Source organism: Pelecanus crispus, chromosome 9 (genome assembly GCF_030463565.1).
Source record: "Pelecanus crispus isolate bPelCri1 chromosome 9, bPelCri1.pri, whole genome shotgun sequence".
In the NCBI taxonomy this organism is placed as follows: domain Eukaryota; kingdom Metazoa; phylum Chordata; class Aves; order Pelecaniformes; family Pelecanidae; genus Pelecanus; species Pelecanus crispus.
In genome coordinates, this window is record NC_134651.1 from 22,431,218 (window position 1) to 22,448,977 (window position 17,760).

Here is a 17,760-nt window from a genome sequence, read left to right on the forward strand (position 1 = left end):
GATGGACTGAGTGTTTAAGAAGCACGAGATCGTGGCGAGTATAGTTGGCAGGACTTGGGAACAAGAACTTGGGGAATGCCTGTGGGCAATTCATGTACTCAACAGCTGTGGCTTAGGAAGCAGTCAAATAACTTTAGACCAGGAAACAGAAATTTGTGAATTTCTTCTGGAACTCGTAATAATACACAACAATACAAAAACTTCAGAAATTATATGGCAGAAGATTTAAACTGCATAGGCAAATTTTGCATTAGAATATCCTCTGTTCTTAGATGTGAAAACCTCTGACAAACTCTGTCAGACCTCTGAATATTGTGATGAACAGCAGGATGACCATAGAATCATAGAATGCTTTGGGTTGGAAGGGACCTTTAGAGATCATCTAGCCCAACACCCCTGCAGTGAGCAGGGACAGCTTTAACTAGATCAGGTTGCTCAGAACCCCATCCAATCTGACCTTGAATGTTGCCAGGGAGGGGGCCTCTACCACCTCTCTGGGCAACCCGCTCTAGTGCTTCACCACCCTCAGTGTAAAAAATTTCTTCCTTATATCCAGTCTAAATCTACCTTCCTTTAGTTTTAAACCATTACTTCTTGTCCTGTCGCAACAGGCCTTGCTAAAAAGACTGTCCCCATCCTTCCTGTAGGCCCCCTTTAAGTACTGGAAGGTCGCAATAAGGTCTCCTCGCAGCCTTCTCTTCTCCAGGCTGAACAACCTCAACTCCCTCAGCCTGGCCTCATAGGAGAGGTGCTCCAGCCCTCAGATCATTTTGGTGGCCCTCCGCTGGACCTGCTCCAGCAGGTCCATGTCCTTCTTGTGCTGAGGGCTCCAGAGCTGGACACAGTACTCCAGGTGAGGTCTCATGAGAGCAGAGAGGGGAAGAATCACCTCCTTTGATCTGCTGGCTACGCCTCTTTTGATGCAGCCCAGGATATGGTTGGCTTTCTGGGCTGCAAGCTCACATTGCCAGCTCATGTCCAGCTTTTCATCTACCAGTACCCCCAAGTCCTTCTCTGCAGGGCTGCTCTCAATCTCTTCATCCCCCAACCTGTACTGATATCGGGGGTTGCCCCATCCCAGGTGCAGGACCTTGCACTTGGCCTTGTTGAACCTCATGAGGTTCACGCAGACCCACCTCTCCAGCTTGTCCAGGTCCCTTTGGATGACATCTCATCCTCCTGGTGTGTCAACCGCACCACTTAGTTTGGTGTCATCTGCAAGCTTGCTGAGGGTGCACTCAATCCCACTGTCTATGTCATTGATGAAGATATTAAACAGCACTGGTCCCAGTACAGACCCCCGAGGGACTCCACTTGTCACCGGCCCCCATGTGGACATCGAGCCATTGACCACAACCCTCCGGATGCGACCATCCAGCCAATTCTTTATCCACTGAACAGTCCATCCATCAAATCCATATCTCCCCAATTTAGAGGGAAGGATGTTGTGGGGGACTGTGTTGAAGGCTTTACAGAAGTCCAAGTAGATGACGTCCATTGCTTTTCCCTTGTCCATTGATGCAGTCACTCCTTCATAGAAAGCCACTAGGTTGGTCAGGCAGGACGTGTCCTTGGTGAAGCCATGCTGGCTGTCTGGAATCACCTCCCTGTCCTCCATATGCTTGAGCATAGGTTCTAGGAGGATCTGTTCCATGATCTTCCCAGGCACAGAGGTGAGGCTGACAGGTTGGTAGTTCCCATGGTCCTCCTTTCTTCCCTTTTTAAAAATGGGCACAACATTCCCCTTCTTCCAGTCAGCAGGGACTTTACCTGACTGCCATGACTTTTCAAATATTATGGAGAGTGGCTTGGCAACTACATCAGCCAATTCCCTCAGGACTCTGGGATGCATCTCATCAGGTCCCATAGAGCTGTGTATATTGAGGTTCTTCAGGTGGTCTCGAACCTGATCTTCCCTTACAGTGGGAGGAGCTTTACCCCCCTGGTCCCAAATTTTGGTCCATCGATTCGGGAGGGGTGAGGAGAGTGGTTGCTGGTGGAGACCGAGGCAAAGCATGCTCCAATACTCCCCTTGTCTCTACTCTATCCTTATTAGTACTCAGCATAGGAAAAAAATGTCTGCAATGGTAGTGTGATATGTGAAACAAACAAAGTCACAGAATTGTAATCTTTGGAAAAACTGATTGTTTCGCGTAATGAAATCAGCAGAGAGTACTATCTTGATCTCACAAAAAATAAACACAGGAATGGATTTCTGCTTATCCTTGCCATGTATGGAAAACTTTATGGGCCGTTTTTTCCCAGTAATGCCAGATTATTGTACAATAAGGTAAATCCCTTTCGCAGCTAATTTACTAGGATGTGGGCCACTGGACCATTCCTCCCTTTTTAATTTCCATTAAGGAGTCCATATGGTTTCTCAGAAATCAAGCCAATTAAATTAGGTGAAATATGTGGAACATTCCTACAGCTATGTTACCAGGAAAATCTCATCTATATATTGTCCTTGTGAGCTTGCAACCAGTTATGTCTAAGACATCTTGTACTGTTTGACTCAGTCACTGATAACTAATTATTTAATTGCCATCACAGAAAAATAGGCAGCATGTCTTGGCTATGCAGTAAGTAACCTCTAGTGTTTGGGATTTTTAGTTAACATGAGTGCAATTTTTTTTTTTTTTAACACAGCTGATCACATCCTACAGTAAATAAAGATGTAACTTTAATATGATGAGGTTAAGAGAGAGAATAATAGCTTGAAAAGGGAAAACAAAGTATTAGACAGCAGAGATTTATTGGTGAGTGTATATCACAAAGGTCATGTCAAGGAAGTTCTCTATCAAATCATTATTGCCAAAGTGTAATAACTTTATGTGAAAGCATACTGCATATCAAATTGACATTCAACATTCTGTACTTTGACCTAGAAGTCAGGATAATACTAGTCTATTATTGCAGATGTTTTTATCTTTCCTCTTTCCAATTATTTAGATTTTCTCAATGATTTCTGTAAGGATTTTATTTCATTGTGGTTTTTACTATAAGAAAGTAATAGTGATGATCATCTCCCACTAGATCACCAAATGGCTGCAATAGCAATGATTTAAGACTCAGAAGCATGGTAGGAACCACCATTGTCAGAGACCCATAGACACAAGGAAAGAAAGTCCTATGACTCTCCTCGAGTCCTGGATCCTAGGAATTAAAGAGCTCAGGGTTCAATATTGTGGCGGAAAATTGCAATAATTTAAACACGTAGTTCAGAGTGAGTCAACTTCAGTAATTACAGTATTTTTAAGGAAATAGTCAAGAACATAATGCTTTTGCACTCGGATTCCTAATCATTGCTTTTCACTTAAGAATATAAACAATAGAAACTATGGGCCATTAGAAAACACAGTTTTACCTCATATAATGTCTCTCAGCTTCCCTTGAACTTCCCTTGAAAATATATAGTTGTATTTGATGTTTGAAAGTCAGGCAGGCTACCAGTGTCAGCTCATTGTCTTCAGACACACAGAGATTTCTGGTTTACTAATTTTCCTAAACCTGATTCACCATGAGGCCCGCTTTCTGTCATTTGCTCCCATTCAGTGTATTACTGTATAAACTTCACTGTTCAAGAAAATATTTTTATTAGGAAAAACAGTGCTTAGGGGTTTTTCAAGTTACAGGCAATTTTGACTCATTGATTTAGTCACATGTGATAGCTCTTCCAATTAAAATATTTTTAATACAAAATTTTAAATAATCTTTCTTTTCCTTTAGCTTTCAGAATCTTTTAAATGTGCCTCGTTGAACATGGAGTAGTTAATAAGATTTTTTCAGCCACCCACAATTTATCATGCATGAAAACATATTATATGAAAGTGATTTGGTAAATTAAAAGAAAAATCACACTTTCCCCAAAATGTACCATAAAATACTGTCAAATGTGCACTAAATGCTAACTTTCTACAGTCTGTAGTAGTATGAGGCAATTCCTACATCAACTCATGACATTATCAGAATAGCACTAAGTACAGCAACAACATAAAGGCTTTTCTTGGAAGATACTTAAGAGTGCTGATGACATTACAATGAAGGAAAGAGGATGAAGAGACCTGGATTCCCACTACACTGGAAGATGATCAGGGAAGAGTAAGCATTACACATTCCAGTCCCTAAAAGCCTCTTGGGTATATCTTTAAGGAGCATAGTTACTGCCAGTGTGCCCCACTCATGTTTTCTCAGTGGGAAAAAAGGGAAAATTGTAGCAGAAGTCTCTTCTCATGCCAAAGAAAAATAGAAAAGCTGATAAAGAAGCCAATAGCCAAAATCAAAAGCCATGTTAGTCTGGAGTTGGCTTTTGGGAAATGGAGGTGCTTGCGACTGTATTTTATTTGTATCTATCAAAGTAATACCATTGTTTTTTTGCCCCACGTTTGGTCCTGATACAGTACTCAGCACATTGCCAGTACAATGAAAAGCACAGTGTAGCTTTTCAGAAAAAGGGTCAAAATTAATCAAAATTCAAACCTGTTGATTTTTAAATCAATTTTTCAGCAGTTAGAGCATGTACATTAATTTGGTGGATACACTATTCTTTTATACAAAATAATAGAAGTAATTCCTGCTGTGAAAGGAAAGCAGAATCCAACTTTAACCATGGAGTTATCATTCCCACATAATACAGTATGAATTACTGACAGGCTAGATCAGCTGTGACAGGGGGAAATTGTAAAACATTGTTATAAATTACATTTATCATGGACCTTTGACTTTTCTACCTGTCATGTGATCACTTAGTCCAAACTTTGCTTTCCAATTCATTTCCCCAGTTCTGCAGCTATCATTTGAAATCTGAGTCATTTCAAGGGAAACCTTTTGAAAGTAAAACAGAAGAATCACACTTTTCTTTTTCCTGCCCTGCCTCTGCACCTGCCCAAATGAGACTGAGGGTTTTTTTAATTCTACTGGCCAGAAGCCCAAAAGATGCAAACATCTTCTTTGGACGAATCACTGACCACCAATTTACACTAGAACATACATTTTGAATATTAAACTAATGACATCATAACGTTCTTAAGAGCTATTTCAGAAATTCTTTCAAAATTTTAGGAATATGTTAACAATAATGTTTTGCTTCACTTTTAAGTCTCTAGAATTGCAATTACATTACTTAGAGGCTTTGCTAAACATGGTAAATTTATTTGAAAACTAACCAAATAACTCTTCAATATTAGTAAACCATTTGTTTCTATACTGGGGCAGTCATATACAGTACTCTTAGTGGTTTCGTGGGTCAAAGTACATGATAGTAGTTCACATCCAGGGTTCCTGTCTCTAAAAGAGGATATCATCTTTGTCTTTAAGAGGAAGTGAACAGAAAGTATTATCTAGTCACACTCCTGTTCCTTCTGCAAATACAGGTCTTGTGATTTCCATTGTCTTTCTCAGGCTTAACTCCATACAAACATATCAACTCTCAGAACTTAGTCACAGATCTTACAGTATCTGATGTTTCCCTTTATGTCAGATTATTGAATAAGAACTTCATCTTTTATTTCAGCCTACCTGATTTGCTGAGAAAAAGTTGAGTAATTGCTTACATTTATTGATTTTAAGATATTTTTCTGTTTTCTAATGGCATAGTTCACAAGATAACTTGGAATAAATAACAATACTGTTATGACATGGAACAACAGTCTCTACATCAAGCTTTTCTGTGTGAGTTCACTCTGAGTAAGGAATTATGTATTTTCCATAGAGAGGAAGGAAAGGAATATCATTGATATTTCAGGAACTAAATGTATATTAAGGAACTTTGTTGTGTAATAATTTTTCAAAAGCAGTCCAAAGGTTGACTACTTACATACTTTTCAGGGACAGAAACACATTCATTTCCATTAATATAATCATAATCTACAGAAGACTATTCAAAAGAATCACACCTTTAATATACAATATGAAAGCCAACAATAACAAAAATACCCAATAATTATATTGCGCTACACTGCTGGAACTGGCTGTTCAAAAAAAAAAAAGATAAATTTGTGTTTGTTCAATTCTTTTTATTTTAACCATGCAACTCCATCCTACATGCCAGTCTGTATGTGCTCTATCATGAAACACCATGGATGTAAATTAGGAGGAGTCAGTAACTTCCTTGTTTTAACCATCCCTGTTGTAAGCTTTCTGTAAGCTCTCTGCTATTCCTTTCTCTTCGTAGCGCTTCGTAAAACTCTTTGGTTAAGCCGTATGTTGAGTTCAATAAATACCTTTACTCACATTAATGCATTGGGAAACAGACACTCAAGCAGAGAGCAAAACCATGTGTTAAATCAGAAATGGAATTAAAGATTAGGTTTCCTAATTTCAAGTCTATGGTCCTAATTCAGTAGGTCACATTAAGCTCCACTTCTTGCAAAATCACTTGAGCCAATATTAAAAAACTCATCTTACATCAGTATGTTAACACAGATAAGATTTCCATGCTTTGTGGTACATAAAAATAAGATAAGCTTATCATGGGTCCTAAATAAGAGAATGAACAATGAATTTTAAATGGGCAATTGAGTTTAAAACTCATAACTCTCTTCAGATTTTAGTTGTCTTGAAAAAAATAGGGTGGTAATACTCATTTCTAGAAAAGGAATTAACTGAATAGGTCTTTAAAAGCATAATGTTCTGCACACACATTGTTAAAATAACCAAATATTCCCTTGATTCCTTTGTAGAATAATTTTACACAGGTTCAAGGAAGTGGAGAGTCCACATCTTCCACTGTTTTACAAACTCCATTATCCTTGCACAGAAGCTTAAAAGCCTCAACCTACTAAGCTTGGATCAAAAGATATCACTTAATAAAAATATGCTAATACTAGTGAAAAAAAGGTGAACCCAGGAACTGTTTTTTTTTAAAAAATACCCAATTTAAAAATTAAGAGAAAGCTTTGAATCTTTTGAGTGTGTTTAAAACTAGCCCATCTCTTGTGATTGTTGGTTGCTTTTTTTTTCTATTTGCTTCCAAATTTTTCTACTTTTTGGATAACTGAAAACCTGGTATTTGTCACAAAAAAAACCCCACTTAATAGCATTTTTTAAAGATATTTTAAGAATGAGGGAAAAAAGTCATTAAAAGCGTTGATCATTAAAAGTGTTGACCATATGTATTGAGGAATGCAATGGAATTTATACTGGCCAAAAGGCGTCAACTTTATACCTCTCACAGCTTCCTCCATTTGAGGCAGTGGAACCAAAGGAAGGAAAGTTGGCTTGTCCTCTATCCTGTCACTAAGGCTGCATGACAGATCACAAAGCAGGCAATATCTTTGGAAAATACATAAACCCAGGGAAATCTTTTCAGGAGAAACAGTAACCTTGTACTAGTTGTTGTCTTCAACTTGCTTGGCCAGCTAGTGAGGGATAATATATTACCATTTGGTTTATTCCTAAATCCTGCTAGAAACCAAAACTGTTAGCTAATCATAGATGTGTCTTGAAAGCCTCTATGCATTGCTATATACTAAAAACAACAACAAAATCACAAAGCAACCAACCTGTATTCTCTGTCCTTTTCAACTGCATGGAGAAAGTGTTCAGTGTAGGACCTCTTGCCCTCTTCTTAGATAGACAAAATTAACAGAAAACTTTGGGAGAAGATCCTTTAGTATGCTGACACCCAACCAAGCTTTTATGGCTTAGCACACAACTGCATATTGGCTCAGTTGTTATGACTTACCTGCAAGTCTACTCTTCATCTGCAAGAAAATTGCAGTCATGCCACTCATTTTCCTGCAAGGCTGAGTCAAATTATGTTTGCTGCAAGGGCCCCACTTAGGGGATACTTTCACAGACCAGCTGATGTGCAGTAACATTTGAAAAAAGTTTTCTGCTTATAGCCAAAAGTCTTGGTTAAGAAGGATTTAAATTCTTATGCCACTTCAGAACAGAATCAGCATTGAGAGATTCAGTGAGCTGGTCAAGAAAAGCTTGATTTTCTGAAATTGTTTCACTAACACCACAACCTTCATTTTTTAAGACCAAAGACACATATTAAAAAATTGTCTTTAACTGTATCCTTCTCAGTTTACATTTTTCTCATTTATACTTCAGCATTTGGAAAAAAAAATGTAGAATGTACCATTCATTAAGCCATGATATATCTCCTCAGGCTGCAACACTGATCAACCATAACTTACTATATCTATAACCAGTTGTCCCTTTTTGACCCACCCCACACATATTTTATTAAAGCCTTTACGACATTATCAAGGGAATACCTCTGACTAAAGACAAAGATTGTTTTGCTCCCTCTACACAATTGGTGGGTGAAAGATGTCAGTTCAGCAATTGGAAGTACAGAGCATGCAACTGGGCATATTGTTTAAGGTTAGTGCAGTCCTTCGCAATGTTAGAAGAATCACTAAAGTGTTTTTTGATAAGTGAGAGATACTGGCCTGGAAAGGGTCTTGGAAATCTCAGTAGAAAACAAACAAACAAGCAAAACCCCAGAAAAACCTTTTTGGTTATTTAAATGCTGGAGTATACGCAAGCTAAGAGCAACGTAATAGATAGGTGGATCAATGGTATACTTTGGACCTATCAATAACAGGACCCCTTAGAAATTCTGCCAAATTTTACCCACTAGTGTTACTGACTAGATACTAATAATTCTCCTCATTGCTTGGGGTTTAAAATGTTGACAAATGGCAGGAGGTTGCTGGTTTATTCTGTATCCCTCCTATACTGTAAAGCCAAATGCTTTTTGTTTCATCTTCTTCCCCAACAGTAAGAGGGAATGTAGATTTTGCCTGTTTTTCAATTTAGATTTAATTACATGACTGAGTGGGATATTTTTTAAAAGAGTGAGAGAAAGAGACAGAGGTGAAAGAGAGGAGAAAATGCAAAAGTAAAGGAGGGAGGATTCTGCTTTGTAAATGAGTGCATCACTGTATGAAATCTAAGTTACCAGCTTCGATGTTTTCTTAGAGATATATATATACCTAAATCAAAACTTAAGTTTTCAAATACCAAATTTAGATATAGTTGATCTATGCATCATATGACTAGACACCATTAAAGGATAAAATAACAGGTTCTGAATTTTTTGTTAAAATGGTGGCGGCTTAGCCAAGAACAGAAACAGGTTAACACACCTGCAAATCAGGGTGACATATGCAATCATTGAGTCTATTCCAATTAATAGAGTGTCAGCTCAGTTCTAGTTATTCTATGTACTAATTGCTTAGTATGTACTAAACTAATCTAATTCTTTTCCCTGTCTAATGCTCTGGAATGGTCAAACCACAGCAACTTATCCAAGCTTTGAACAAAGTCCAAAATTATTATTGATCAAAAGATTCTTATAATACTTAATACAACTTCAGTAATGAAGCAATAGAGACACATTGTTTTCCAGTGTAATACTTTGCTGGATAGATCAAGTTTAGAAACCCAAGGTGAAAAAGTAGCACTTAGGCTAAATGCTATTGCATGATCACACCACTTATTTTTAAAAAGGTCTTTCCTATTAGTCATCCCTTGTTCTGCAAACTCAGAAGCATCTGCTCTCCTACACAGATGTATAAAGCTAGCTAAAGCAGTAAGATAATAATTATTTTTAGGTACTTTTAAAATGATTGCAAATTAATGGAAGATACTGTATACCTGATATTGTGGAAATATAAATACTTGTTCCAGAATAAAGAGACTTCTAGTTTATACTACTTTAAAATATTTTTTTCAGGAGAGGAGAAGAAGATGAAACTGATTTCATTGTATCTTCTAGATTTTTATCTAAGCATTTCTAAATTTTGTGGTCTATGATTAATCAGACAAAATATGCTATGTTTTGGGTGGAAATAAGAAGTATTCCTCAGGCCAAGTTAATTTTTAATGAGTCAGATCCTTAGTATAGCTCACATAAACTAATAGAATTAGATTGATTTACACCCCACAAGAATCTGACCAGAGACTCTGAGATGGTGAATCTGAAAAAGCACAGGTAGATTTACAGTGGTGTGAAATACACACTTAAGGAGAAAGTGATGGCTATTCCATCTGGCTGAACAGGTCTCTCTAATAAAGCTCGTTTTTTCAGTATTAGTTTCATGTTTCCTTCTCAATGCAGGTTGTGCACTGATTATATGTTTCTTTCCAAATATTGGATGAAACGCTGGAATTTGATCAGATGCTTGATGTATTTGCTGGTCCAGCAAAATAAGTTGAATATAATCAACACAGACCTCTCTTTTGCTTTATATTTTCATTGCTCAAAGGTCCTTCAACTAGAAAGCGTGACTTGCTGTCTATTTAGTTTTGATTTCTTTTCTTTGGGGTTGCACTAACATTTTTTTCTGCCTGACTGGAAAGCAATGCATTGAGGCATACTTCTAAAACCAGAGGACATGTACGTTATAGTAAAGCACTTAAGTACATAGCAAGAAAGAACATTCCAGATGCAGAGTAAAGAGCACAGTAGGAAGTAGCTTAAGCAGACCTTACAGGATGACTTCTTTTTCTACACCATTAGATGTTAAAAATTGTCCTCCTGGCAGTTTGTCAGAGGGTGTGTTAGGATGATGCGTTTTCAAAAGCAACCTAAAAATTAAAAGGCCTGCTTCATGCCAGTGTTATCTGGCAGAGGTAATTTGAAATATTCGTATGAGAGAGACTTGGTCTAAGGATACGAAAGAAATGCTATCAATCAACTTAGTGCCTGACAGAAAATAATCTTTTTTTTTTTTTTTTTAAATAAATAAGAATCCAAACCACAGAAATTAACTTTGATTTACTCAAGGATGTACTGCATTATGCACAATGCGTGCATGATTCCAGATACATCCCCAAAGCCAGAAGGCATTGCCAGGAGTGTTCTTGGTCTTTCATTTCTGGCTTTTCTATGAACAGGACATAGTAGGGGATGTGATTCACATGCAGAGCAAATGTGATTCTACAGTGACTAAGACCAAGCCAAGAGTCAACCCTCCTTATAGCAAACTGTGTTTATTTTATTATTTGCCAGATGCATGAAACTCATGTTTTGAAGCCTCCAGAGATACAGAAAAGTGCTTAATTTGCTTTTCTGAAAGAGAACATGTTGATATGAAGTACTTATCAGTTCCCAAGCAAAGCTTTCTCTGTCACAATAGCAAAGGTGACATATCAGCGGTAGAGTCCACTTCCTATTTCAAATTTAGGAAAGACACTATATTTATTTTAGAAGAAAGAAAAACATTTCCAAAAGACTTAGTCCAGTTCCATATAAGCAAACAGTCAATTTCCCTGCTTTACTTTCACCAGGTATGCCTTTAGCACTTCATAATGCATAATACTGAAGTAGATAAAGTGTTTACAGAGGTTACGGTATCCATTTTAGGAAAGTAAAAGTAATAGCCAATTCAGGAAATGCTATTTTGGACAAATGCTATTGAAGAAATGAAATTACAGTATGTTACCAGCTAAGGACAATTACCAAGTATTATGTTTTATTCATGCAATTTACTGATGTCTTTGACCAGTCTGACATTATGAAGATTGAGTCAGTCAGGATTTATAGACAACAGGCAGAGTCAATGACAACTTGCCTCGTTAAGAAGAAATGTTGGATCACTAAAGAAATATATTTAGTCATTTGCCTGTCAAATCCTGTTTTTAAAAAATGCCATGAGCTGATTTCTCCTCCTGAGTGTATGGGCTCGACATTTATTGTGGCCTTACTGTCTCCCACCTCTGGCTGGAATTGGCAGCGTGATGGAAATACCAGCTACTGTACTTCCTCTGCATGGAACCATGATGATCTTAAGAACATGCAACCACATACATGCACACAGCCTCGTCTCTGAACTACAGCATCACACTTAATACAGAAATTCACTGAAGTTTGGTGTTTGAAATGAAATACCCTAAGGAGCTTCCTTTATACCCAGAACAAGGAAGCAATCAGGGAGTCAGATATTTTAGATATAAAGAAGTCAGGGAAGAGCCTCTTGAATACATTTGGGGATGTTGCATGGAATTTTATGTCAGTACAAAGTTGTCAGAATAATTTTGTTTTATACATGAAATAGCTTAATTCATAAGAACTGCAAAAACTAGGATTACCTCCTTTCATGCCTTTCATACTTTCCTAACTGCCTAAAATATGGGGGGTTTGGTACCAGGGGAGAACATTATAATATGCAGTATTATTAGATAATATCAGTTCAGTGCATGGCTTATATTGGAAAACATTACAGTTGGCATGAAAAAAATGGTTGCCAACAAAAGTATCTCCAGATCTTGAAATAAGATAAATCTATAAACAAGAGATGATAGGTCAAATATACTGACTAAAAATAAAGCAAGCTTCTGCAGAGTAATAAAAACAATGCCGTAGTTGTCTGTGTCATGTCCTATATCGTAACACCTCATCTGATACATTAAACTTTGCACTTTAGCTCCAGCTTAAATTGGAGATAAAGAAAACAATATGAATCATGACCATACAACAACAAGCCTTGTCTACCCACATGGAAAGCTATTTATAGAATCAGGCTTCATTTTCCTTCACAACTGTAATAAGTGACATTTAAAGGCATATACAGCATATAACTAATATAGGTATAGATTTATGTCTGTGTGTATATATATACACTCTGTGGGTGCTTATATGTAATAAGCTGTAATAATCAAGTACATATCAGCACTCGGAATATTTCAATGGCTAAGAAATCCTCTTATAGCTAACAATAGGTTTAACAATGGGATAATTTTAATAGACACATTACTTTGGAACAAGTCTTTACCATCTGTTCCGCCCTCTAATTACAAATGCAACAAGAATATAATTCACAATTGCATCATTAAAAAGACATAAGGAATGTAACGTATCTCTTTGCTCCCCTTTAATGTAGCGTGCATCTGTTATATTTTCTTCTTGCTTTGTAGACCCCCCCAAAAAAAGCCCAAGGACAACTTCTTTCTCTTAATAGATAAAATTCTCCCTATTTGCATTTTTTCCATAAAAGGTGTTATTCATATAAGAAAGATTACTGAACATATGTGGAATGCATTTGAAGACAAGTGCCTGCCTGTCCCCTATAAGCTATTCTTATATATGCACTTACAGAAGACCATAAACAATCCCTCTGGGTATCTGGCCCTATCAATAGACAAAGCGCTCTCGGATCTTCATGAAGCAAGAGCAACTGAATCAGTAAATCTGGGCCAGCTTCCATATAGTCTAATAAAATAAGGTGCTAAATATCTTTAACTGCTTCAAGAGAATTAATTGATTCAAGAGAATGAAAGGTAAAAGAAAATACCTGACTTTGAAAAGTATCTGAACACACAGGAAATACATGGATGTCTAATTTACCATAAAAACCCTGAATCCCACCAGGAATGTACTTTTGCAAGTCCTTAACTACCTTTCTTATCCAACCTAGAGATTTCATAACTCTTAGGTTCTCAAGAACCTAAAAGTAAGACTGTCCATCAGTAAAAGATGTACTTAAAAATCAAGTTAAATTTAAGACATCACCATGTATATTTGCCCAATTTAAGCTTTACTACCTGTAAAGCACTACTGCACTTACACAGTAATCAATTTGAAATTAGCTCAGGTATGGCACCTGCTATCACACCTTTGACTGCAGGACAGATACACTTTTGAATGTGGATTACATGTTCCCAAATCACTTTGGTAAGTTTTAAACATGTTCTCCACAAAAATGCATGATGTACTGGAACCTCCATTTTGCAGGTCACAGAACACATAATAATTGCAATTAAAGTCTTCCTTGGAATATAAGGAGATACAATCCAAGTATGGCAAAGCATAAAGGTTCTTTCAAGCTTCCCCCTTTCTTTGAAGCTGCTATACTTTAAAACTCATCATGAAATACTTATTTTCAAATAAACAATTCAAGATAAACATACAACGTGTATTTATACAGTGTATCAGATAGAAAAAGTTGAAAAATCAAGCACACAATACAGGGAATTCTAAAGATAATGTTGCTACAGCAACTCACCCACGTCACAAATTCTGTATTTTTATTATGTTCCTTCTACAGCATAAACAGTAATTTAATAAGGAAGAGATTTAACATGGAAAGTAGGAGGAGAGAAAACTGCAAATACAAAGTCATTGAGTTACAGCTGGTATAGGCCCCCTAAATTACAGTTTTATTCTTAAAAAGGACATTGCGGAGGTTCAGAGATTTTGAGATCAAATTGTTCAGTTGACAAGTTCTAATAATGGTGGTTGATTTTTCCCTTAAATGACAGTCCTGACTGTTCCACTGGAACAGACTATCAAGCAGGGTTCCCTTTTATCTGTTTTTCATTCCTTCACAGAGCAGCAAAGCCCATGTAACAGAGAATACCTTCAGTTGCTTGTGTATCATCTTGTACGCTTTGGTGAAAAAACTCATCAATGCCTTTGTAAAAATTAATAATTAATTTTATTAAAGGGTAAGAATCCATCTCTACTCCTTTAAGTGTATTTCTCAAATAGCAAGATGATCAGTCTTAAGCTTGTACATCTATTCTGTGGAGTTTCAGTTTTGGTCCTTAATGCTTTACTGAAAATTTTATCATGAGAAGCAAGCTAAATAATCATTTAATATCAATATTGAATTCATAACAGTCTGGAGGATCTTTTTGAGCTAGACTTCTACAGTTGAACTAGTTTGGACCATATGCAACTTTATAGGACTTTGGAACAGACATTTCTGATAAAATTTTAAAAGGAGCTGCAATACACAATACACAAATCTGGTTTGAAAATTTGCCTAAAAGTAAAGCCAAAGGCTGTCAAAAAACTAATCTCAGTTCTTGGTGCATAATCCTTCCAAAATTTTAGCTTTTGTTTTTCAAGTTAACCTACTTCTCTTCTTGGGTTTATGACATGGTAGAAATAGTATACATGCAGATATGTCCACAAAAGGACACACTTAGATCTATCTTAATAGCTGTGGTCTTCTATGGATCTTCTTCCTTCAAGAACATACAACCAACCTGTCCAAGACCTATCTTCTTCCTGGAAGGCTGAGCATGGAAGCTTCAAATGCTCAAATCCATCCCACTGTGCCTATGCACTGCCATATCAGGTCCCTCCTCAGCCTTTCCATGAAACAGGACACAGCCCAGAGGAATTCAACACATAGTTCTTCCATCTCAAAGTAGGAAGACAATTTTATTTTCTTTACCTCCCTCCCCAAATCTATCTTATTTGAAGATAAATTGAGCTAATACAGGTGTAGTTCAGCTTCATATTTAAAACACCAGCACATTTTCTAAGCTATATTAATTAATTGACAAACTTAGTGAGGCAAAAAGCACAGGACACACATCAGCAATCAATAGCCAACTCTTCCCCACTTCTTGGATCCCCTCATTGAATTGAAGAGCATCACTGAAAGGAAACAGAGATTGTAGATATACTGACAGATAGATCCATAATTTTCCTAGTGATAGTAGCTTATGGTATGCAATTCCACAGAGGCAGAGAACAGAATATTTCTACATGTCTCTGGTGAAATCTGTTTCCTTGCAAACATTATGTGTTAATATGTTTTATTTTAATGCATTGGGGGGGGGGGGGGGGGGGCGGCAGGAGGGAGGAAGCACACTTAGATTAAACAAAAGCTCACAAAGCTTAGACATTACAGGAAAACCAAAATACCAGCAGGTGTTCCTCCTCACTTTGTACTCTAGCCCAGTAAAATAAACTACCACACTACATGGGAGAAAGTGTGAGTCATTGAACATTGTAAATTTTCCTAATGTATCACAGCTACAGAAACACCTGTGCTAAACACAGTAACTTTGTGCTAATCCTCTGTGAATATTTCAACAGCCCTCCAGTGTTTTCTTTCCATAGCAGCATGCTGGGGGTGGTCAGTGTTTTTCTTTCTTTCCCTCTCTACACGCTTCCTACACTTGCGGGTTTGAACTCAGCTGGGGTGCCTGACCATTGTTCAGCCCCTGCAGATCTTCTGGCCAGAAGCTTCCCCGGGCATGTTGGCCAGCCTGCTCAGAGGACAAGCCTTTAACACCAGAAGAGCCAGGCTAAAACCTCCTTCATGGGTAGAACAAGGCCAATGCAAGCACTTTGCTACTTCTGTTTCTTCTTCAGCCCATCCAGACATGGGACTATCGTGCTGATGCCTTTTCTTCTTCCCTTTTCTTTCACCATATAAGAAAAAGTATTATAACTCAACTGGGCAACAGTCCTGTGCTTTAAAATGGCTGCTTTTGTAATATATTCAAAGCAGCGTTCTCATGCCATCCCTTGTGTTGATAAAGGCCAAAGAAGGAAAGCAGGTGGAGGATGATAGCATCCAACACTGCTCAAAAGCACCAAGTGAATCACAGGGGAAAAAGAGTTAAAAACACAGGTGACAGTGCCTGACCACCTTTCCTGGAGAGCAGCCATCCCAGGCCCTGTGCTGGTACGGTCCTGCTGGCCAGAACTGCTTCACCCATGCATGCTGGGTCCCCACACTATGGGGTCCCCCAGGTGCAGCCCCACCTGCCTGCGGGTTCCTCTGGGGGCTGCCCCAGGAGGGAGCGTGCGGAGCCCCCAGAACCTCCTGGAGCACTCGGCCCCACAGCTCAGGCCCAGGGCAGGGAGGAGGGTGACTGTGAACCTCAGCTGTGTGTCATTATCCTTTCCAGGGACTGAGGGGAAAAAAACCTGCCCTGTGCAAGCCCAGCGGTGCTTTGTGTGGGTGTGAGGGAGCAGACAGCTCTTTTGGGCCCAGGCAGCCTCCCAAGACCATCGACCATCAACTAACTTGTCTATATGATAACAAGTACAGACTAGGGTTGCCATTACGGATCATGTAAATCTTATACTCAGGATTTAAGCACATTTCTAACTCTAGGGATTAGGACAAGGTTTGAATTTGAAGGGCAAAGGCACAGCTTCTGGGCCACAGGCCCAGTTTGGCCTGATGGGTCCTACACAGTTACGCTGAACCAGGTCCTCATCGCAACCACTGCTAATCCCAGGCTAATAAACTGGTGGAGGTTAATAATCCACTTTATTTTGTGGTGAAAATTGCCCCATTGCTTTCTGTAAAATACACTTTCCATAAAACCCAACTTGACAGGTATTGATTATATAAAGCAAATAACATTAAAGAAAGGGAGCAGGATTTCCAGGCTGTGCCCAGAAATGTTATAGCTAGAATTAATAACCACATGATTCTATGGCAGCATTTTCAGAAATATCTGTATGATTTCTGAGATTACCAGCACTGCATTTCAAAGCTCTGCAGTTACTCTGAGCTCACCACAAATACTTGGGGATTGGTCTAAGTATTATAACACTGGTTTTGTCACCTTACTGTCAACTGGCAACATCCTACCCTCCAGAGAGGTAGAACACCTCCTCCCTGGGCAAAGTGAGGCAGATAACACAGAAGGATTTGAGAGAGGCCCATACTGGAATAATTTGTTGTGGGGTGATGAGAGTCTCTCTTGCAGGACGGGACAGAGAGGTTCACATTTCCTCCAGCAGAGCTGACAATTCAGAATCTCTACAATTGAGCTCATCCCATTTTCTCAATTTATAAAGAGAAGCTGACTCCTCCTGTCACGTTTTGACAGACATAGAAATCAGCTACTATGCTGAGAGTGGATTCTGATTAAATAAGTAATTCTTTTATCTTCCATTGTAACTCTTACTAAGACAGAGTGAACCTTTTAAAAGATGTTAATATGTGCAGTAAATGAGGGAAAAATCCATTTTAACCTCTACTGTAGTTGATAATTTAGTGGATTTACAAGATACTATGAGGTTACTCCTGAGTATTCTTTATT